Source organism: Spea bombifrons, chromosome 7 (assembly GCF_027358695.1).
Source record: "Spea bombifrons isolate aSpeBom1 chromosome 7, aSpeBom1.2.pri, whole genome shotgun sequence".
NCBI lineage: Eukaryota > Metazoa > Chordata > Amphibia > Anura > Pelobatidae > Spea > Spea bombifrons.
In genome coordinates this window covers 14,120,377-14,145,000 of record NC_071093.1, presented here as the reverse complement: position 1 = coordinate 14,145,000, position 24,624 = coordinate 14,120,377, and the positions used below count along the sequence as shown (strand labels likewise).

General features: G+C 41.0%; 1 long non-coding RNA gene across 1 annotated transcript in view; it reads right to left on the bottom strand.

Moving 5' to 3' along the window:
- LOC128502048 (uncharacterized) overlaps positions 1–24,624 on the bottom strand; it is a 50,570-nt gene that overhangs the window by 12,563 nt on the left and 13,383 nt on the right. Inside the window, exon 2 of the long non-coding RNA XR_008355082.1 lies at positions 14,620–14,661. This is a non-coding gene — a long non-coding RNA (uncharacterized LOC128502048). The remainder of the gene's footprint in view (positions 1–14,619; positions 14,662–24,624) is intronic.

Here is a 24,624-nt window from a genome sequence, read left to right as displayed (position 1 = left end):
ACCAGCCCTGCTGATCAGGGCTAGTTGGGGAGATCACGATCTTGCACCTACCTCGGCGCGGCCCTGAAGACCGGCCCAGGGGAGGCGGCTTCTTCACTCGCCCCTCGCCTAGAGATTGGTGGCTTCGTGGGAACCTCTGGCTTGGTAAGTGCCCGGTGGATGCATTTCTTAGGGGTTTCTAAGTTAGTACCCGGCGTATAAGACGACCCCCCCACTTTTAAGAAGATTTTCTGGGGTTAAAAAGTCGTCTTATACGCCGGTATATACGGTAAAAGTCTAGTCCGGTTCGGTAGAGGATTTTTCTACAAATACAAAATAGAGCTTTGTTAAAATATTTAAACGCAGTGATCCGCCCAAAACTCCCAGGTAGGAATACTTAATACTAATCTTGTAAATTGTAAATCTATTCACTTACAGGCATTGGCGAGGCAGAGAAGATTGGAAAGGGCATTAATATAAGGGACAGAACTTAAGGCTATAGATATAGCATTCCTTGGCTGCTTGCATCTTCCATAAGAATAGGGTTCATTAGCTTGGTAGTCGTGATCCTAGTCTATTAATTAGAATTGAGAATTGGATTTCAGGAAGTGTTTTGCAGGTTGCTCTGTGCTAATAAAAAATCCAAAATGATCCATATAGAATCGTTATGTGAAGAAACCAGGAGGAATATTCTTGTAAAATCCCATTATATTTGGTATAAGGGGCCCAATAAATGAAGGGGGGATGTCCTATTCAAGAGGGACACAGTTTGCTCATTAAGTTTGGACGACGCGTTTATTCTTCTCCCTTTAAAGAACAAATCGATTAGTTGGCCTTTTTTTTTTTTTTTTTACAAATTGGATAGAAAATGTATTCGTTTATTTTAAATTATTTAATTAACAAACTAGGTGTTAAAAACAACATAAACATGTTTCACTGTACTCTGCACACAATATTTTCATCTCTTTAGCACAAGGCATTTCTCTAATCGCCTTTTTATTACAAAAACCAAAACACGATATTTCCCTAACTAGGTTTTAATACCTTAAAGTTTTACTAGTAAATATTACCGTATTTGCTCGATTATAAGACAAGGTTTTTTTCCAGAGCAAATGCTCTTATAATCGGGGTCGTCTTATAATCAGACCTCAAATAGGTCTGACTATAAGACTAAGATCCAGATCGACCTGGATCCTCCTGTGTTATGCCACCCCCCCCCAACTTACCGGTGCTTCTGAGTCCCCGGTGCTTAGTCCGGGCAGCGTGTAGAGCTCTACGCGATTCGCGTAGAGCGGAAGTTGTCTACGCGAATTGCGTAGAGCTCTACGCGCTGCCCGGACTAAGCACCGGGGGACTCAGAAGCACCTGTAAGTTTGGAGCAGGGAGGGGGAGGGAGTGTTAAATGGGGGGGCATAAGGCATTTATGGAGGCAGAGTGCTCTGTGAAATGCCTTTTAACCCCCTTAATGCCACTCTGCCTCCAGAAATGCCTTTTAACCCTCTATACGCCACTCTGCCTCCTGAAGTGTCTTATACCTCCCTATATGCCAGAGTGGCATATATGGGTATAAAGCATTTCTGGAGGCAGACTGGCACATAGGGGGTCAAAAGGCATATCATGGGGCACAGTGGCATATATGGGGTATAAGGCATTTCTGGGGCAGAGTGGCAAGCCTGGGGGCAGATGTGCATAACTGGGGGCCGGTTGAAAAAAAAAAAAGTAAATAAAAACAAAATATTTTTCTCAATCGTAGCTTTTATTAACAAACAATAGTTTACATTAGGGCTGCAACAACTAATCAATAAAATCGATAATAATAGATAATGAAAATCGTTGCCAACGTATTTCATTATCGATTAGTTGAATCGATTTTTATCGATTATAAAATGAGGGTTTTTTCACAGCAAACGCTCTGAAAAATACCCCTCATTATATAATCCGTTTCAGTGACTCACAGCAGCAGCTCCTACTTCCCAGTCCCTCCCTGTAATCACTGTGACAACTGGCCCCGCCCCCTTCCTTCTCCAGAACCACATGGCTGTGACACTCATCTAACAGTAAGTATAAAATTAATATTTGGGCTACTGAAAGTTAGGGGAGGTGGGCGTTAATTTAGGGGCAGTTATGGTTAATTGGGCGTTTAGGGTTAATTTAGGGGCAGTTATGGTTAATGGGGTGTTTAGGGTTAATTTAGGGGCAGTTATGGTTAATAGGGTGTTTAGGGTTAATTTAGGGGCAGCTATGGTTAATGGGGTGTTTGGGGTTAATTTAGGAGCAGCTGTGGTTAATGGGGTTAATTTGAGGCAGTTGTGGTTAATGGTGTGTTTAGGGTTAATTTAGGGGATGCTGTGGTTAATGTGGAGTTTAGGGTTAATTTAGGGTAGTTGTTTTGATGGGGTATTTAGAGTTAATTTAAGGGTAGTTATGGTTAATGGGGTGTTTAGGGTTAACTTAATGATGAGAACTGAGGGTTAATATAATTAATTTAATAAAGTTAACTTAAGGTGCAGTTAGAGGTAAAGGGGGGCAAACTAAGGGGAATCTAAATCCTGGGGGCAGTGAAGTGACATATCTGGGGGTATAAGGCATATACAGTATATAAAGCATATGTGGGGAGGGCAGTGTGGCATGTCTGGGGAGGACGGAGTGGTGTATGAGGGTGTATAAGGCATATCTGGGGCCACAGTGGCATATCTGGGGAGGGCAGGGTGGCATGTCTGGGGAGGATGGAGTGGTGTATCAGGGGTATAAGGCGTATCAGGCACAGTGGCATGTGGGGGTAGAGTGCAGTTGCAGATGTGGGAGGCAGCGTGGAGTGGCAGATGTGGGAGGCAGCGTGGAGTGGCAGATGTGGGAGGCAGCGTGGCATATGTGGGAGGCAGCGTGGAGTGGCAGATGTGGGAGGCAGCGTGGAGTGGCAGATAGCGTGGAGTGGCAGATGTGGGAGGCAGCGTGGAGTGGCAGATGTGGGAGGCACCGTGGGGTGGTATATGTGGGAGGTGGCGTGGTATATGTGGGAGGCGGCGTGGTATATGTGGGAGGCGGCGTGGGATATGTGGGAGGCAGCGTGGAGTGGTATATGTGGGAGGCAGCGTGGAGTGGTATATGTGGGAGACAGCGTGGAGTGGCAGATGTGGGAGGCAGCCTGGAGTGGCAGATGTGGGAGGCAGCGTGGCGTGGTATATGTGGGAGGCAGCGTGGTATATGTGGGAGGCGGCGTGGTATATGTGGGAGGCAGCGTGGTATATGTGGGAGGCAGCGTGGTATATGTGGGAGGCAGCGTGGTATATGTGGGAGGCAGTGTGGCATATGTGGGAGGCAGCGTGGAGTGGCAGATGTGGGAGGCAGCGTGGAGTGGCAGATGTGGGAGGCAGCGTGGCAAGCCTGGGCTCAAATGTGCATAAATTGGGGGTGCTGGTTGGGAAATAAAGACAAGAAATGCATTTTATCAAAGTTTTTTATTCTGCTGTTTGTATTTAGCATCATTTGTTTATTAAATTATTTTAAATAAATGAAAAATGTACATTCATTTTTTTTTTATCCGATTAATCAAAAAAATAACCGGCCAACTAATCGATTATGAAAATAATTGTTAGTTGCAGCCCTAGTTTACATGAATTAACATTTACTGGTAAAACTTTTTTCCTATAGGGTCATCTTATAGTCAGGCGTTTTCTTTTTTTCATAAATTAATATTCAGATTTGGGGGGGTCGTCTTAAAATAGAGCAAATACGGTAATTCAAATGTAAACTACCATACGTGCTCGATTATAAGACGACCCTGATTATAAGTCGACACCCCAAAATCAGTATATTCATTTAGGAAAAAAGAAAAAGCCTGAAAACGACCCTATAGGAAAAAGGTTTTACTAGTAAATGTTAATTCATGTACCTATGTAAACTATTTGTTTAATAACAGCTATGATTGAGAAATATATTTTTGGGGTTTTTAGTTTTCCAACCTGCTCCCCAGTTATGCACATCTGCACCCAGGCTTGCCACTCTGCCCCAGAAATGCCTTATACCCCTATATGCCACTCTAGCATTTAAGGGGTTAAAAGGCATATTATGGGACAGAGTGACATGTAGGGAGGTATAAGGCATTTCAGGAGGCAGAGTGGCGTACATAAGGTTAAAAGGCATTTCTGGAGACAGTGGCATAAAGGGGGTTAAAATGCATATCTGGAGGCAGAGTGACATCCAGGGGATTAAAAGGCATATCACAGAGCACTCTGTCTACAGAAATGCCTTATGGGTTGACGGGGTGACCACATCCAAGCACTCTAAAAAGCAGAGGAGCATCAGGACTTACCCTCAAACAGAGTCCTCTCCTCTCTGTCCCCAGGGTCATCCCCGGAGGGAATCCCTTGCCGCTCCACCTCTGCAGTGTCTCCGGAGCTGGCAGGTATTCACAACATACCCGCTAACACGTCACGCAAACGACCAGTCATTCCAACAGTGCTTCATCACGTGATGACATCACATGATCTCGCATGACCTGAAATTGCCTTGTTTTCAGCACTAAATTAGCTCAGAAAGCTCAGTATCTCATTGTCCTTGCACATTTTTGGCACAAGTTTGTGCCATTTTTTCCATAAATATCTCTGCCATATCATTCAGCACCAACAATGACTGCCTAATATACCTCTGCACCTTCACAGTATGTAACATCATTACGATGGAATGCTCTTTGGTCCACCAGCATTATCATCAAAATGCAAAATTCACATTCTCTCCAAAGGTTCTTTGCAATTATAAAGGATTGACCTAGTAACCTACAGACTCCTTTATATGCATACTTTGTCTCTTTCAGGTCTTTTTGGCATCAGACCTGAAGACCAACAAACAGCTGGCAGTAAAACTCGTCAGAAAGAGAGCCATGCTGCAACGCCTTGAGGGCATTTTTGTTGAACGGAGGGTCCTTGAGGTTGCCACCGGAAGCGCCTTCCTAACACAGGCCTATGGCACCTTCCAGACCAAGGTACCAACAGGATTGTCTCTCCTCCGTCTCCCTGTCTTCCGTTACAATATGATTTGCTTGATCTCAGCGCCTAATGCTTTCCTTAGCCTCCACTCGCTCTGGTCTCTTTTCTACATTCATCTGATAAATCTTTCGTTTTTTATTTATGTTACCTTTCATGTGGTATTTAACTCACTAGAATAATATATTACTGGAATATATAATAATATATACTAGGGTTAATAAGAAAAACACAATACCACAATTTGTGATGGATTTTTGTAACACTAAATGCTTTTACTAATATTTTTTTCTTAGTTTTGTTTGGAAACATTGACAATGTTATAGACAAAAAAAAATACATCAATCAATCAATATTCGATAATGAGGTTGTTGGAAAAGAAGGCATTTTAGACGGCTATCTAACTATAACTAACTTGTTACGCAGGACCATCTGTATTTTGTTATGGAGTACGTCAGCGGAGGAGACTTGTTTTCCTATCTGGAGAAGAACGGAAGGCTAGATCTCTGCACCACAACGTAAGAAAACATGATTTTTACAGCAGAGGATTGCCATAGAATTAGCACACGAAAAGTAGACTAATGAAGATATTACTGTATTACTGAACCATTATAAATTAAAATGTTAACTCTTTAACGCTGCATTTTTTCAATACTTGTGTCTGATAAATGTTCTGATAATTGTCAGATTCTTTGCTGCGGAGATGGTGTGCGGGATGCAATACCTCCACGAGAGAGGAATTATACATCGGTAAGCATACCTTCTTTCCACATTAGAAAATTGCTTTTGCGCTTCTATGTAGCAATAACATGTATTTATGATCAAACTCCTTTAAGATTGGGCTGTTTTTTTACATTTTTTAACTAAATGTTTCTGTGGTGTTTGTGTTTAGCTGTCAATTTCTTCCTTCTCATTTAGTTTATCCACACAAACTATATTTTGATTTAGTAACAAAACTTGTTAAATAGATTCTAATATTTGTTCTGAGCTTCGAAATAATCAGTGTTTTCATTTATTTATTAATAGCAAGTTATAGGGCAATTAGTACAAATAAGTAGCCTATTAAAATTTAATTTCCAGCACCCATGCCCTATTTGGGCCGATACAAAGGGATCACTGCTCACTTTCCACGCTCGCTTAACCCTAGAACGTGCCACGCATGTGATCCTTAACGTTATGTTTTTTCTGTGATGTGCCCGGCCCGTCATTGGTCGTTAAAGAGCTAAACATATGGCACAAATCTATGAAGTTTTATTTGTTGAGGTTGACGCATCGTATTTAGGAGGTAGAAAGGATACACTTAAACAACCGATGTAAGATAACAGAGACAGTCAGCTGCCAGCAGCGAAACTTAGGATCTCTAGTATACGGTCTTCCTGGCTTCAAATATATCCCTTCCAATGGGCCATCTGTCACGAACTGGGTCCATGCTGATGACTGCATTAACCCAGCGCGCCCAAAGATTGTGTGCAGGAGTCACAGTGCAGTAGTGGAGTTGGACAGGGCCTGGTTGCAGGGTGACCGCACTCACCTGGGTGTTGAGTATCTAGGGTTGTGCAGCCAAACACCAGAGCCCTGATATAGCACCGGATGTAGTCCAGAACAAAGTGAAATCCTGCAGGCACCCAGGAACAGGCATGAGACATCTCACAAGACTCATGTGCGGGATGCTGCAGGCTGGGAGAATGGAAGCTAAGCAGGGAAATATAGCAGACACATAACAAGCAAGAAACAGGGAGACCAAGCGCGAAACATAACCAGACAAGATATACATGTTACTGAGCACAACAATGAACAAGACAAGGAAAAAACATAACCAGACAAGATATACATAACACAGGGCACAACAGAGAACAAGACAGGACACCCCGCTGCCGGGGATACAGGACAGGACACCCCGCTGCAGGGGATACAGGTCACCCCGCTGCTACAGGACAGACTGACACACATAAATACAGAAACTAGCCTAGGACTGTTTGATAACTATTAGAGATTCCGTCACATCTTATGGCCATAGTATGCTTAACCCACCACTACGCCAAAGTACTCCAATGACGGTGGGTCCTAACGCTAATCTCTGCTGACAAAGGTACGAAACAAACCAAACATGAAATCCAAACACATTGCACTAAGACATACCTTTAGACTGTAGACTGAGACAAACAGAACACACGGGAGGGGCGCACCTTATAAAGGAAACACAGCTGAAGCAAAGAGCTAAAGCAGAAGCAAGGAATGGAAGATCAGAACAGAGCAAAAGGAAATCCATGAATGGATCGAAGCAAAACAGGGAAACTGACGCAAGAGCGAGATATGTATCTCCACAGCCCGGGTAGGACACATCTTATTGAACAGATGTTTAGTTATGGGTTTCTGATTAAAATAAACTAAACTCAAACTTTCACTCTTTGCAGAGACCTCAAGCCTGAAAACATCCTGTTAACTAGCGAGGGTCATCTGAAGATCGCCGATTTCGGGCTGGCGCTGGAGGGCATCATCGGACAAAGGACAGCGAGAGGACATGCCGGAACAGTTGGCTTTATCGCACCGGAGGTGAGAAACAGATAATGGATGAAATCTAATAATGTCACCAACTTTCAGGGATGTCACAGGCCTTGTTACAGTAGCTACATCTTTAATTAATGTCCTCCAGTATCCTATAGTTATATGGGTGAAGCCTAGTAAGTGGATAGCTTGGATTATGGTGATATATTTATCAACATTGTTAAAACAATTCACATTTTCTAGAGACTATTTTTTAAATTAATTTGAAAACCCTTAGATATTCATATTAGTATTTTGTTTTGGTGATTATTTTGGTGACTTTCTGGTATTTGGCAGATCTACCAAGGAGAAAACTACAACGCCGCAGTGGACTGGTGGTCATTCGGAGTCATCTTGTACGAAATGTCCACTGGAGAAGAGCCCTTTTACTGCGGGGGCACGCGGGCGCTCGTGGTCACATCAACGCTGCAGGATACACCATTCTATCCCAAGTATCTGAGTCCAGCCACCAAAGATGTACTGATAAAGGTGGGTATAATCAGACTCTGTAGAATGATGTCATATAATGCGTTACATAGAATGATTTTACAAAACTACACAGAATTACACAGTTAAGAATGTTTAGTAAGAGTTACTGTCGTATAGCAGCCTTAAAAAGCGCAAACATTTTATCTTATTACAAAGTACCCTGTTCTTATTTCCTTTACATTTGAAAATGGACCCTTCGGCGCGTATTCTCTTGTATATTTGGGCCCTGACATCTGCTCATCGGTAGCATCACCATATAGCAGCTACATTAAGCTCAATGCAGGATGGAGGGGAAAGACTAATGCAAGAAAAGACAAATTGTAGTAATTCAATTATTGGTATATTTGTTTAACTTAATCATTTGTTTCACTTTTTCACTGCTTTGAATATGATTATTTTATTTTTGGAACTGTTTAAATGTATGTTCCCATATAATAGCACTTCCTTGTGTTCTGATGTTGCACATATACATGCAGTGACTCTGTTATTGACTCTCCTTCATTCTCTTTACAGCTGCTGTGTAAGAACCCATCCAGGCGGTTGGGGGCCACCGGACACATCAGATCTCATCTCTTTTTCCAGTCTATTGACTGGGAAGAGCTGGAGGCTGGGACATTGGATTCCCCTGTGTCGCTCACAGTAAGAAACATACAACAGATAATAGGGAGTGTGTTAGAAAGATAGCATATTAGTCCAATTCACATAATGCCTAGGGGGATACACACTAAGCCCTAGGAGGACAATCTGGGTTTTTTTTAGTTGTTGCGGTGTCATTAAATTGCCTCAGGGACTGGCTGTGAAATCAGGACAGGACAGAAATGTAACGAGGCAGAGCAGTGAAAGGACGTATGTCTGTAACCTGGTGTTTCTCTCTCTGCTTACATGTTTAGGAACCTAATAATGTTCTGGATGCTCTGCACACTTCATTATTTCCTGTATAAAACTAACATCAAGTTTTATTTTTTCACAGTCATCACTGGACAGTCCAACGCAGCAAGTGGTAGAAGGAAGAGCCATATCGTCATCAGAGGCCATGAAGACACCTCTTGGCTCTAATGAGCAACAACTCTTCAATGGATTTTCTTTTACCAGCACAAAGTGGGCCATCTAATCAGCTCAAGCTGCAGCACTTTGAGATGTGACAACACTCAGCCAGATCACCAACCTGCCGCCACCACCCACCCTGTCCGCCGATCTCCAGCCCGCAACGCCCAGAATGCTACGCAGAGAATCTACAGCCGCTCTCTCTCTCCTCCTCTCTCCAGACGATACTCCTATGTTGAAATGTTGTTGTTTTTAAATGATTAGTTTGTTACATTTACTTAATGGTTAATAGTTCAGTTTTGTCTTTTTATTAGGTTAGGATGTCCCGCATCCTGAGTTGAAGCTGAAGAACAACGTGGGACATCACATAGTACATAGAAGAAGTGGCATAGAACTTTTAGGAAGTTTATTTAAATTTTATTCATGCACAAGGATTTGCTTATAGTAGGGGATAGTAGGGGATTAGCTAAATATGTATTAAGAGGTAAGTAGCCTTAGGTTTATTTAAGTATCTACATAAGTTAAGATAATTTAAAGACATATTGAAGATAGTAGGGGATTAGCTAAATATGTATTAAGAGGTAAGTACCCTGAGGTTTATTTAAGTATCTACATAAGTTAAGATAATTTAAAGACATATTGAAGATGGTAGGGGATAGTACGGGATTAGCTAGATATGTATTAAGAGGTAAGTACCATGAGGTTTATTTAAGTATCTACATAAATTAAGATAATTTAAAGACATATTGAAGATAGTAGGGGATAGTACGGGATTAGCTAGATATGTATTAAGAGGTAAGTACCATGAGGTTTATTTAAATACACATATAATACATAGTTTAATACCTTTTCATCCTCACTATGCCAAAGTACCCAATTCGGACAGCCCTAACCTAGCTGTATTGCTTACCATGACATCCTTTCTGTTCTCCCAAAAAACGAAGCCTCCCAGTTCCTTGCCTGGCAGAGTTTGTCTATGTGAAAAACTCTGCAGGGCAGCTAAGACTGTACAGCTTCCATAAATAACGTATCGGCGGATGACAACTCGGTAAGTGCGGAACACAGTGGGGTAGAAGACGTTTGGAAGCAGGTGCTGGGAATGTAATCGAGCCGCGGTTCTAAGTGAAATGCTGCTTGTTTTACTCAATGGCAAGAAATTAGGAAATTTAAAAAATGCGGGCATTTCTGCCCCATCTCCCTAAGCTGTCCTGCAACTTTTACCTCCCTCAGGCACCAATATTGAGGCACCTGTGTTGGGGAGTGGGTGCTTTGGCATAGTGATGGACTAACTAATACATTTAAAAAAAAAATATTATAAAAAAATGTTTATAGATATATTATAGATATAGAGATATATATTATATTAAGAGAAAAAAGATAATAAGATAATATGTTTCATTTACAGAATAATTAATAGATGGCCATACATTGTGACTAAATCCTCAAATTTTACATGTTAGATGTTAGGTGTATATTTTTTCCATCTTTTTTAACGTGACACGTGTATATCTTACATGATGCTCATCCCCTCTGATGTAAAATACCGTAAAGCTGTATGTAGACCCCAGAGGTGAATTTTTTAATCAGATATTTTAATGGAACCACCTTGATTAATTCACTGATTAATTCAGCGAACGGAAGCTGTTATGTGCGTTGGTGAGCAGTATGTAAAATGTACGCGTTAAGTTAAAATAGCTCCATGGTAAGCAATAACACTAGGTTAGGACCCACCAAATTGAGGTACTTTGACGTAGTGGTGGGCTAAGCAATCTATGGCCATTCACTAAAGTGTTCATTAGAATTATTTCCATTACATTAAAAAAAAGTAAAAATGCTGCAACAAGGAAAAGGTACGAGGATTTGATTCAGCTTTGGGCAACGGTATTTCAGTAAATAAAAATCCATCCATAGTAATTCGCCCATGTCTGTGCAGTCAGTAACGGTCTCTCTATGTAAACTGATTACATTGATCAGGAACAGAAGTGTCACAAATCCTCGTCCAGCAGCGCAATATTTCATTCCGTTACATGAAACTCTTGGTGATTTCTTGGTTTTCTAAGAATTTCAGCAGCAGTTTCAGTTGAGGCTGGAAAAACGCTGCAAACAATTGGTGCGACTATTACATATCAAGAGCTGCCTCAAACAAATTCTTTATGTCTTTCAGAACCTGAACATCCAATGTATGGAACGTATCAGGGGCTTTTGAAGGCCTGCAAGCAAGAGTTTTCGGAAGCTTCAAGGCTACACAAAAGTGTTACCACAAAACGAAAACAGAGCCTCGTATTTCACTATTGCCCAATCTCTCTTCTAAAATATAGCATTGGGGAAATCCAGAGCCTGAATGTCCTTGAATCTGCAGCATTTTTGCCTAGCTCTTTCATCCAACAAGACCGAGGATATCTACCTTTCAAGTGGGTATTGTTTGGCGCTATCCTTTGTAGCTGTCCCACTCTCATGATTTTTGTTGGCAGTGGAGATCAAGGGCCAGCTAGGGAGATCATCTGATCTGTCGCTGCAGAGACCTACATTACAGCTCCCATGTAGCATCCTCCCAATTCTGAGCACCCAAGGTAGTAATCAGGACAAGGCAGGTGACCCCGCTTTTAACCACGCTCACTTCTGCACCAATCCCCGTCCTTAATATCTCTGACCACACCCCCAACAAAACGCTCCCAATTTGCACACCTGTAACGTAGGGGGTTAAGCTCTAGAAAACCTAAGAAACAGCATGAATAACAGCGCTTCCAATCTTATAGAGTGAGGACTGCCTTGGGGGGCAGGTATAAACATAAGGAGTCATGTTGCTGGCAATCACATAAACCCTACTATTACAGATCCCAAACACAATGACCCTCTGAGTGCCTTCAAGTGTTTACACCACATATAGACTTTGAATCCATTTGTAAACGGTAATCGCATTCCCTTACAGGCTCCTCATTTCCAGAGTAGGAAAATTATCTGGATGGACAACATTCCTATGAATCCCAATAACCATTACATCACCTGGGAATGGCTCTGCCAGCATTGGAGAGGTTATGGAACCACACTCTGTGCTTTGGAGTGGAGTAGTGCCATCACGTGAAAGGGAAAAAATAAAACGTAATCAGCAGGACCCAGCAGATCCATAAAGGAGCAGCAATTCCTCTAAACCCTTCCTTATTGCTTACACAGCAAAGATTGAAACAGCCAGAAGGACACTTGTTTTTGTGGGCATGGCTAAAGGTGTGGTCAGGGGAGGGGATTTACGGAAACTTTAAATGTCACTCTAGGATCTATTTATAGAAGGTTATATAGAGGAAAGTGTTTGTTCTTTCAGTAAATTATTTCTCAAAACCATTGGAAGCTTGGTGTTGTGTTTATTTTTGAATTTTAAAATTTTGGTTTATTTAGTTTGCATTTCGTGTTTTCTTTTTGTTCCACAACATTTGCATACAGAAAATATAAAGTGTAATACAAAAGAGTTACAAATAGAGATACACAATAAGGATACTTATACACAATAGAGATACTTTAAGGCTGTGGTACCCTGTGGTCCCTTCATACTCAGCAAACATTCTAAGGACAAGGACTTTCTGAAGAAAGCTATTGGATGGTACGAGCTTTGTGTGGTATATGCCTCTCAAGTGCTACAAATGTTGTCCTGGGTATGATTGAATCTCTTTGGCTTACTGGTGTGATAAGAAAAGTTACATACAATGCAATGTTACATACATACAATGGACCACAGTGCTGGGGCTCTTCCTTCACACATTAACACGCTGTAACATACTCACACACAATAACACACTTACACTAATGCACCCACACACATAGTAACATACTTACATGCACACACATTAACATATTATATAGACAGATGCACACAATAACGTACTAACATACTAACACACACACAACCCAACATACAGACATACACATACAGTACAATATTTACATAGGTACACACTTTTAACATACCAGTTTAGTGGAATACATGGCCCTAGGGAAGCAGAGGTTTGAACAGGGTCTGTCTGCAGGGGTCTCCATTTCATCGCTGCTTCAAAGGACAGATTAATGTCCCAGGGAGAAGCTATTACAGTAATTTGTGTCTTCCTAAATATCATATGGCAGGAGATATATTCAGCATAACCCACTGCCTGCACAGTAACTTGCACGGGGAAATGGGGGTGAAAAGGCATATACAGATTATACTGAACATCATGAAAGTGTAAAGGGGCCACTCAGATATGCGTTAAAAAACTGCCCCTTTAAAATTTGTTTGGAAATGCATCAATAGGGTATGAATAACATAGCCATAATCTTATGGGAGAATAGCTGTGTTGCTGTTAGGAGCTGCTCTGTTTAAAACATATTTCCTTAACCCTTTTTGCTATGGTCTGTTGACACGGTTTACATGGGCATGAAAACATCTGCTGGTGAAAAGTTTTTCAGATTCTTGGGGAAAAGAGGTGCCCACTTCTCCTGCTTGTGGACATCCTGGACCTGATAGCAGCATACATACTGTCACTGATTATACCGTCCCCATACCTAGGAAAACTCCAGATTTACCCTGGTCTCTCTCCTGCTTGCCATGGTATCCAAACCAGTTTCGTCATTATCCAGACAGTAGAATGTTGTTTGATCGCACCCATTTCTCGTCTGCTCCTTGCCCACTCCACACCCACTAAAGGCTAATGATAACCAGCCCCGCCGGGTCCAGACTGCTCATCCACCATGATGGGCTGGTCGGGTGATGCAGCGTCTAGATATGTCCGGCTGTACGCTGCATGGGCATTAGGGCTGCAACAACTAATCGATAATAATAAATCTTTGCCAACAAATGTCATTATCGATTAGTTGAATCGGTGCTCCCTGAAATACTCCTCGTTTTATAATCCGTTTCATTCAGTGTGACTCACAGCAGCAGTTACTACTTGCAGTTCCTCCCTGCAGTCACTCACTGATGATTGTCCCGCCCATTTCCTTCTGCTAGTCCCTCCCTGCAGTAAGGGACAGATTGGCCCCGCCCCTTTCCTTTTAGCATCCACATGGCTGTGACACTCATCTGAGTATAAAATTAATATTCGGGCTGCTGAAAGTTAGGTGAGGAGGGGGTTAATTAAGGGGAAGTTATGGTTAATGGGGTGTTTAGGGTTAATTTAGAGGCAGCTATGGTTAATGGGGTGTTTATTGCTAATTTAGGGGGAGCTTTGGATAATGGGGTGTTTAGGGTTCATTTAGTGGCAGCTGTGGTGTTTAGGGGGAGTTGTGGTTAATATGAAAACATATAATACAATATTTACAAAAATGTGAGGGGTGTACTCGCTTGTGTGAGATACTGTATATATATATATATGTAAATTGGATCGGGCGGTCTCCAACATGTCCAAAATAGTACATGGGAGCAGAATGACCGGATTTGAACTTATCATTTGTACTTATTGCCCTATAACTTGCAAAAAAGCAACAACAACAAAAACATAAAAAGTGGGTATTTTGAAACTCAGGACAAATAGAATGTATTTAGCATTTTTTGTTTTTCATTAGCTTTTGTAGAGGAGTAAATGATCATCATATTTTATTACTTTTTATGAGAACTTACATGATATGATCCAAATGATATCTGAAGAAAGCCCTTCTTGTCCTGTAAAACAACAAGAAATAACTTGTGTGAGTAAACTAAATGAGGGAGGAAAAAAATAACAGCTAAACATGAGCACCGCAAAACTGTTAAAATAGCCTGGTTTTTAAGGGTTTAATAAAGAAATTGTGATATTCCATTATCAGATTTCCCATTAGATTTAGATCTGAACTGATCTTTTCCATATTGTCAGTTTTCTACTTTTTAACAAATGAAGTACTTTGAATTAATAACTTACAATTATTTTAATAAATAGCGGATATAAACTGTGTTTGAGCTCCTAGAGAAGTAGACTGCTCATCAAGGACCTGTACTTTTAAATGGGAGGTTTGGGGACCACAAGCTGCTTGGTAAATCCATGCATTTTATAGCTGGGGTGTCAAGGGGCCAGTTGCCTACTATAGATAGGGTATTTTATTTTGAAAATGACATCACCCAAAAGAGGAAAGGTAACTTATTTGGATACAGAACACTCCCTGAGAATCTACACAAAATTCTAAAGCTGTTGAATTTATTGTTTTCTTTTATGTAGGATTTGTTGCCGTATACAAGTGCGTACCATGACAGTCTACTCTGAAAAATTAAACATCAGCTTTCATGTTACATAAATGAAACAATCATTTAAATTTACACATAAAACTATCATTGGTTATTTATCATCGCTGTTGGATATCTACAAAAACAGCACAGCAGCACCTTCGTTGTTCTATAACCTGGTCAGAGCATTGTGACATCACCAGTGCATTGTGACATCATCACCCCTATAAAGCTGAGCGCCACGCCTCTTTCGCTTCAGTGCAGTTGGGCACCCGGCACTTGCAAGGTACTATCACATAGTGAACTTGAAGTGTTGCTACCAACTACCAAACCAAATATGGACAAGAAAAGCGAACCAATCGCTGTGGAGGATTGCTGCCTCCTTTGTGGACTGAGGTGGTGTGCGAAGAGCTGCTGCCCCAAAAGACTGAGAACATTCTGTAAAAGATTCAGAGTAGCTTTCATAAATCTTGTAAGACGGAGAACAAGAGATGAAAGCAACCAGCGTTTGGCCAGTGGAGTCTTAGTACTCAAAAGCAAGAACGAGAGCGGTGCTACTGAGAGAGAGGATAACAGCCAGGATCTGGGGCAGCAGGAGGAAAAACAGGCAAATGAACACCTGGAGCAGCACGTGCAGCGGGGGAGAATGGTTGCCACTAAAAGACGCAGAAGTCAGGAGGAAAGTGGCATCCCTGCTAAACGATTTAGGAGGATTCTCCCAATGTCAGTGCTCTCCTTTACTTTTCATTCAGTGCTGGGAGAAGGCACCTTTGGAAAGGTCATGTTGGCTTCTGTTCCTGGCAGGGATTCCCAGATAGCGGTTAAGATCATCCGCAAGAAAGCTATGCAGCCAACACACATACTGAAAGAGAGGAGGATCCTGGAGGTGGCTCGAAACAGCCCATTCCTGTGCCATGGATACGCGGCCTTCCAAACAGAGACCTGCGCTTTACTTCTCATGGAGTATTTGGCTGGAAGGAGCCTACGGTCATATCTGAACAGGGTGGGTTGTCTCACTGAGACCTCGGCTGCATTTTATGCAGCTGAAACAGTGTGTGGCATCCAGTTCCTCCACTCTCAGGGAATCATACACCGTGACTTAAAGCCCAACAATGTCTTGCTTGATGCAGAGGGCCATGTAAAGATCTGCGATTTTGGTCTTGCTGCAGAAGGAATTTTTGGAGACGCACAGACAGCAGAATGTTGCGGCACATTTCCGTACATGGCCCCAGAAGTACATCTGAAGAAAGCATACGGTGTTGCTGTGGACTGGTGGTCCTTCGGGGTGATGCTTTTCCAGATGCTTAATGGTGTTTTCCCATTCCGTGTTGGCAGAGATGGGAAGATAAGTGTCTTTTCCATTCTGTTCGACAAACCTAAGTACACCAAAGAGCTCACCGAAGAAACTGTGGATATCTTGAGGCATCTCCTACAGAAGGATCCTCAGCAACGCCTTGGGGTCATAGGAAAAATCAGAGAACATCCGTTCTTTCAGACCATCAAGTGGGATGATATAGAGAGTCGGCGTTCAGCTCCGCCTTACCAGCCGACATTAAGATCAAATCGCCACCTAACGAAATGCCAGCCGATTCCTTCAGTTCTAAAGATGACAGATGACATTTCCTCTTCATCCAGTAGCCAAAGTCTCCTTGGCTTTTCCTTTGTAACACCAGACTGGATGAATTGAAGGATGGAATGCGTCCTGGCAAAGAGACTCTAGATCTTCTTACCAACATAAAATGACAATAAATCAAGAAAAAAGAGGGTTAGACCTCACAATACAGTTTCTTCCTTTGTGACATCATATACCATGGTACAGTTGATATACACTGAAATATCTAGACAAGTATTTCCCAAAATGACAAAAAAATAATAATTCTGCTTTATGTAGCCCGGGATTAACGTAACGATGCGATACCGTACACAATAAGGTGCACCGTTATCAACGACTTTTCCCATCACAGTAATATTTTATTTCATTATTAGTAACTAGATCATTTAGGGTTTTTAAATGACAAGTGTTTATATATAAAAATGTCATTTTAGGGATCGAAACTGTTCTTTTTCTTACTTTGGTGTCCCTGTACTCTAGGATTTAAGGATTTTGCTGTGGCTGAGTATATTTCACTGAGCTTTAAATGTGTATTAGACGTAAATGAAATGTTTTCTAGATATATTTGCATATATGAAATATGCTATACAACAAAGTTTCTTAGTTATATAAATAAGCAAAGCAGCTCTTGAAGCCAAGTAGGAATGGTTATTAAGGCAGAGCCCCCAGCAGTATCATCTTAAAAATAATATTTGTATATTGGTTAAAGAGCATAATAACGAGGGTGAGCAAATAACAAAGGGTCATCAGTTATTAAAGAGGAATCATCATCATCTTTTTAACAATCATTCCAATTTTAATAACCTTAAAAACCTTTAATAATTGATTATCAGGGGGGTTTAACCGCAGAACTCTATACCTATCAAGCACTTCAATAAAACAAAGCAAGAAATCCGAGGCATAGATAATGTGGATTTTGTCACATTATATGGTCGTATATTTTGGTTATCCAGCCACTACGTCGAAGTACAGCAAATTTGGCAAGTCCTTTCTAGGGCTGCAACAACTTATCGATAAAATCGATAAAAATCGATCATGAAAATAGTTGTCAACAATTTTCATTATCGAAAAATTGTTACTTGAATTGATTTGTTCAAACATAAGATGAGGTTTTTTTTTCACAGCAAATTATATTTACAAAAAAATACCCCTCGTCTTATAATAGAGGTCAGGCTACAAGACTAAGATCCAGGGGGGACCTGGATCCTCCTCTCTGGCAGCCGGTGGAGGTGGCATTTCTAGGGGCAGAGTGGGATATCTGGGGCAAACGTGCCAAACTGGGGGTTGGCAAATAAAAGGAAATAAAAATAAGAAATTCATTTTACTCAATCATACATTTGAATTGACATTTACTGGTAAAACTTTTATAGGTTTTAAAACCTAGTTTGAGAAATATTGTGTATGGGTTCTTGTACCTTTAAAATATAGCTTTTATTATTATGTATATATTATATATATATATATTAAAAAAGGAGCCCTTTGTTATTTGCAGCCCTGGTGCTTTCTATTTGCTCGGGTCATATTGCTTTCCAAGGAGCCGAGTCACTGGGACGGCAGTGCATTGTAACCCAAGTGACTCTCAAGCAATTTAAAGCCTTCTCTGGACACCATTAATGAGATCTCCATGTGGGACGAGGGGCGGCTCAAACCTAAGGTTTGGTCAGAACCTACAAATATACCCAAAAAACATACAAACTAGGGGAACGCACAACCTACAAAAGCACAAAAGGCTGCTAGAATAATAATGACCAATAAATCATCAAAACAAAGCAAGAATTCAGTGCAAACCCAGCAAAAACCATTCAAAAAAAACACGTCAAATTGTTAATGCCGATACCCTTTTCAGTCTCTGATTTGAGGCAGTTTTTAAGGATAGTGGGGTTTTTCTAATGGCTATAAGAAAACTTAAATTTTGGCTCAGTGTGCTAAATATGTGCAACAACATTTTATATTTCCTCATTGTCATAGCTACCAACAGTCCCGTTTTCACTGGACAGTCTCCATTTTGGGGCACTGTGCATTGGTGGAAAGTGGAGAGCATGGCCTATTTGCACAGACCCTGTGATTTCCCCTAACCAGACCAGGGAGGTGAGAAATCAGATGAGACCGGGTCCCACTCCTTCACGCCTCATGCCACACCTGAGAAGTTGGTGGGTGCGCATTATTGTGCTCAAGGGGGTGCACAACACTCTTTGGTCTGTAGACTCAAATAGGTAGTACCCAAAAAGATGACACAGGCAGTCTGTTCGGGGGCCAAGATGAAAGAAACATAGAATGTGACATCAGACAAGAACCCATCGGCCCATCAAGCTTGCTCATGTCTCCTGATGTAAAGAATCAGACCATAATTAGTTCTTGGTCTTCTCTTAGATTCAGGATAGCTTTATGTCCATCACATGCATGTTTAAATTCCCTTACTGTATTAGCCTTACACTACATCAACACCTTGTTTTGTTGTGTTTTATTTATTTTTATAGTTTCAGGAAAACAAAACAAAAATATAAAAAAACTGAGCTGGTACACCAAACGTTAACCCCAGATAAACAACAAACCCTGCCCTGTGCAAAGAGGGAACAGACAATCCTTTCAACTCAACAAAGAGACCTAAGCGAGAGGGAAATCACTGGTGGGAGAGTGAACATTTCTAAAATAACTTTACAAAGTCTACAGGATGGCCCAGACAAGCTGTTTGGGGCACTAAAAAAAGTTGTTTGTGAACAATGGTGACACAGAAAGGCTGTTTACGGACATTGATAAGCTTTTGTAGTTCCCTACAAATACTATGAAATCTGAAAAGACTTCTGCATGCGCATTGAGCTGATGAAAACTGCAAAAGGACTGTATCATAAATATTACGGCAAAGATAAAAATTGCAAGAGCCCCTTAGTCTTCATGGCTACCATAAAGGCTACATATTGCTTGTATTACAGCACAAGCTAGTGCAACCTGGGCCTGATACAGTTAAATAATTACACAAATAATCAAAACCATTGCGATCATGCCGGTGGTTCTAATAAATACAGTGCCAATTGTATAAATGGTGCTGTTACATTTAGTTTGATGCAATTTATTTTAATAAATGAATCAAAATAAAATGATTCCTCTTCCATCATGACATGAGCCCCACTCAGGCATCTTCTGAGTGCCATCAGGTTGGCGCCCAAATGTCATCTACCTTAAAAGGATCTTTCCATTGATGATTAACAAAGCCCTGGATCCTAAGGTTTCGGCTCTTGGAAAGGGGTTACCCAAAAAAACAAAGTGGATCGCAAGGAAAATGTCACAGAAGAAGCTACCTTTGCCCAATGCCGCTACCTTCGAAAACGGCTGCTGGTTGTGTGGCTGTGGACTTGCATACTAATGCACAACAGCCCCAGTGTGAGCCTTTACCGCAGCACAAAATGATCAAGACGAGACTCCTACTGTCCTGTGAAGAATATCATGCATCTGAAATCATAAGTTTCATGATCAGAAATTATTTTATGTATATCAGGGTTTAATTCTGTCATAATATATACATATAGTACAAGAAATTGCAACTCGATACATACAGGCTCATCTATAAATGTTACAGCAACTTCAAACTGGCAACTTATTAATTCTGTCAATGTGATCTCTACATATGTCCAATTGTAAAGAAAAGCTACATAATAACACAAATACCTATTTGCCATGCCTAACCGATACATACATTGCCTTAAACACTCAGTGGCATGTGCCAGGCTGCTCAGCCAATCAGAGGCCAGCATGCGGAATTCAAACGGTCATTTTCTTTCACCTCTCAGCGCACTGAGAAGTGTATTCCTTTGATGTGATTTTCTTTGGGCTTTAAAAGACTACGGCCATGGAAAAACGGAAGAGAGAAGTTGATGGAGAACCTGCAGGTGTGATGGACCGACACCAGGGACAGGAGGATGGACCACCTGCCAAGAAGAACCACCTTGGGGCTGTACATCTTCCAGAACAGCCCCTTGACAACACCGTGGGGACACCTGCAGTGGATCCATCAGCAAGGGAAAGAAAGAAAAAGAAAAGGAGAAGACAGAAGAAGAAGAAGCACCACCGAGCCTCAGGAGGAGCTATTTTGTTGAAGAGGCTTTCTTTCCAGAGAGTGCTTGGCGAAGGCGGCTTCGGAAAGGTGCAGAAGGACTATTTATTTCTTTTACATGTAGATTCTTAGACAAACTGCTTTATTTAGTTCATACAGAGGATGGTTCTGTCATAGTCATCTTGTTACATCATACATTTCTGTACTCCTTGTACTTACATTGTGAAGGTCTTTGCAGATTGGAAATTAGAGCCATTGGTTACTGTTAATATTTGTACTATTCTTATTATAGGATTGTTTTATAAGTTAATATGTATTAACATCACCTTTATTTGAGGTTACTTACTTTTAAACTGTTTCTTGGTCACATGGCTGTAATATATGGGAATATATGTTTCTTTACATTTTTAAGCCATATGCTGTCTTCTGCACGTATAACTTGTTCGTTGTGAATTTTGCTAATAAAATATCAGTCGTTTATAGCCATGTAGATGGATGCATATTTATGTACTGTATGTATCTCTATCTATCTATCTATGTTTCTTGCTTCTTACGTGTAATTTGAAATTAATTTAATGAGACAGGTTAATTAGGTTACTTATAGCTATGTCTTTAATGGAATTAGGCAGTTGCTGCATGTTTATTATACCTTAACCGAGTGCAGTTATTTGGAACAAGAAAGGGAAAGTTTGGTAATTATTGTACTGTATTGTATGGCTAATATTAAAAATTATTAGTAAACTATTTTCCCAGAGGCTTTATTCTCATATTCTCCTATATAAAGCAATGGGTCTAACTTGATGGCCATCTAATGCATTTAAAAGGATGTTAAATATTATTACGTGAGCGGGGGCACTTGGCAGTCGTCGTTACCCTGGGCTTTTATTAATATTGGGCAACTTTGCTGCTTTGGGGTTTATTCACAAAACAGTGAGTTTGAAGGTGAGGTCGGGTCAGGTAAAATATTTCAAATCACTTGCATTTTGGATTGTAAAGGCCAACCCTGGGGAGTTCCTCCTGCAATAAATTGCTTTAACACAATATGTCTGAATAGATTCCATGGGCAGATCGGGTCACAATGAAAGAAGTCATTGGCATTTCGTAACGTTACTTCATGATCTCAGTGACACTGGTTGCTTCTTGCTGTATATTAACATGTTCATTTAATTGGGATAAATAGCATGTTGACATCAACATTCAATGCCTAATGGCACATATCACATTTACTGATACAACACGCTCCGTTACATAACTATATGTTAACCTTGGTAGTATGACAGCCCGGTAATATATTCTCACATAAACCTTGTTTGGACCTGCTTGGCTTTTCAAATAACGTAGATTGAATGTCATTTTTGACAATTCCCTATATGCCACTCTGCCCCATAATATGCCTTGTAACCCCTTAAATGCTAGTGTGGCATATAGGGGTATTAGGCATTTCTGAAGGCAGAGTGGCACATAGGGGGGTCAAAAGGCATATCATGGGGCACAGTGGCATATAGGGGTATAAGACATTTCTGGGGCAGAGTGGCAAGCCTGGGTACAGATGTGCATAACTGGAGGGCAGGTTGGAAAATAAAAACCAAAAAAATATTTTTCTCAATCATAGCTGTTAATAAAAAAAAAATTGTTTACATAGTTACATGAATTAACATTTACTAGTAAAACTTATTTCCTATAGGGTCATCTTATATTCAGGCTTTTTCTTTTTTCCTAAATTAACATACAGATTTTGGGGGGCATCTTATAATCGAGGAAATACGGTAGTTTACATTTGAATTAATATTTACTAGTAAAACGTTTTAGGCAGGGGCGGGCTGGGCCGGGGGGCAATTGCCCCCCAGGCCGCCCGAAATCTAATCTAAACGGCCGCTGAGTGCTGATGCTGCCGGCCGGCGCTACTTTACTACTTTTTTTTAAAATGTAATATGGCAAGCCGGATCAGCTATTAAATGGGAAAAAAAAAATAGTATTAAAGCAGCGCCGGCCGGCGGCATCAGCGGCCGTATGCGATGGCCGCCAAGTGATGGGAGCAGCATGAGGGGTGAAAGCTCCGCCCCCTCGCACTCACCTTTCACCCCTCACGCTGCTCCCATCACTATGCGGCCATCAGATTGTTGGAAATCGAATCTAAACGGCCGCTGGGTGCTGATGCTGCCGGCCGGAGCTACTTTAATACTTTATTTATTTATTTTTAATATGGCAAGCCGATCCGGCATATTAAATAAATAAAAAGTAGCTCCGGCCGGTGGCATCAGCACCCAGCGGCCGTTTAGATAAGTTTTCCAGCAGTCTGATGGCCCCATAGTGATTGGAGCAGCGTGAGGGGTGAAAGGTGAGTGCGAGGGGGCGGAGCCACTTCCCTTGACTTGCCCCCCAGCCCTCCCCTGGGTTTAGGTATTAAAACCTATTTAGGGAAATATCGTGTTTGGGTTCTTGTACCTTTTAAGACAGCTTTTACTATTATGTCATAGTAAAATAAAAAGGCGATTAGCGAAATGTCATTGTGATAGAGATTGTGTTGTTTTTAACACTTAGTTTGTTCATTAAATAATTTTAAACAAATACTTAGCATTTTTTTATCCAATTAGTAAAAAATAATAATAATAATAAAAAAAAAAAATCGGCTAACTTCACATAATGATTCTATATGGATCATATGGATCATTTTGGATTTTTTATTAGCACAGAGCAACCTGCAAAACACTTCATGAAATCCAATTCTAATTAATAGACTAGGATCACGACCACCAAACTAATTAACCCTATTCTTATGGAAGATGCAAGTAGTCAATCGTGATGTAGTTCCTTGAGGAAGATTTCAATACGGACCCTAAAACATATGAATAGGAGCCACATTGCTTCATGTTCATCACTTTGGTAGATGCCCTCCAACAATGTTGATACTTGGCAGATATGCTGCAGCATCATTATTACATATGACACAGTTCTATTAAATATGAATTGTTTATTTATTATTTTTTTTTTGTAATTTTCTTAGTCAAATCTCCGTTTATTAAAAAGGTAATACAATACATACATGGGAACACAATCCGACATAGAAGATGAGTCAGAGCATAAACAGGTAAGATGGACTGTAGAGCGCATACATGTGAAAATGAAAAGAATGATAACAAGACAGATCCATACAATGCGTACAATCAGGTTTAACCAATAGCGCCACACGTATAATCGGAGCGCAAGAGTGGTATAGCACTATTCATAGGTAAGTAGACATCATACTGTGGAGCTTGAGTGATACAAAAGTGTCGACCGCTACCATGAAAATGAGATACAGAGATCACAAAAAGAAAAAAAACTACGATCAGAACTAAACATAAGCCGCGAAGGGCATGAAGAACTGTCCAGCGGGATATTGTAGAGAACAAACAGAACGGAGGGGAGATAATGGAAAAAATAAAAAATAAACAGTGAGTTGAGTACCTAAATAAATAAAGAAAGGAGACACAACGTATACTTGGCAAGGTCAAACGACGTGACCGATACAAATAGAGAGAGACCCAGAGCGGTTGTGCATTAAGCAGGGACGCAGTCCCGTAGTAATGCGGAAAAGGATGGGGACACAAGAAATGACTGCCATGGTAGCCACCTCAGGCCGTGTTTATGTGAAGAGCCCTTAGAGGAAGCGACAAGCTCCTCCAGTTGGCAGACGGAGTTGACCTGACGCAACCATGACGAGATTGGTGGCGTAACGGATTGCTTCCAGTATCTGGGTATAACCACCTTAGCGGCGTTAAGGAGGTGA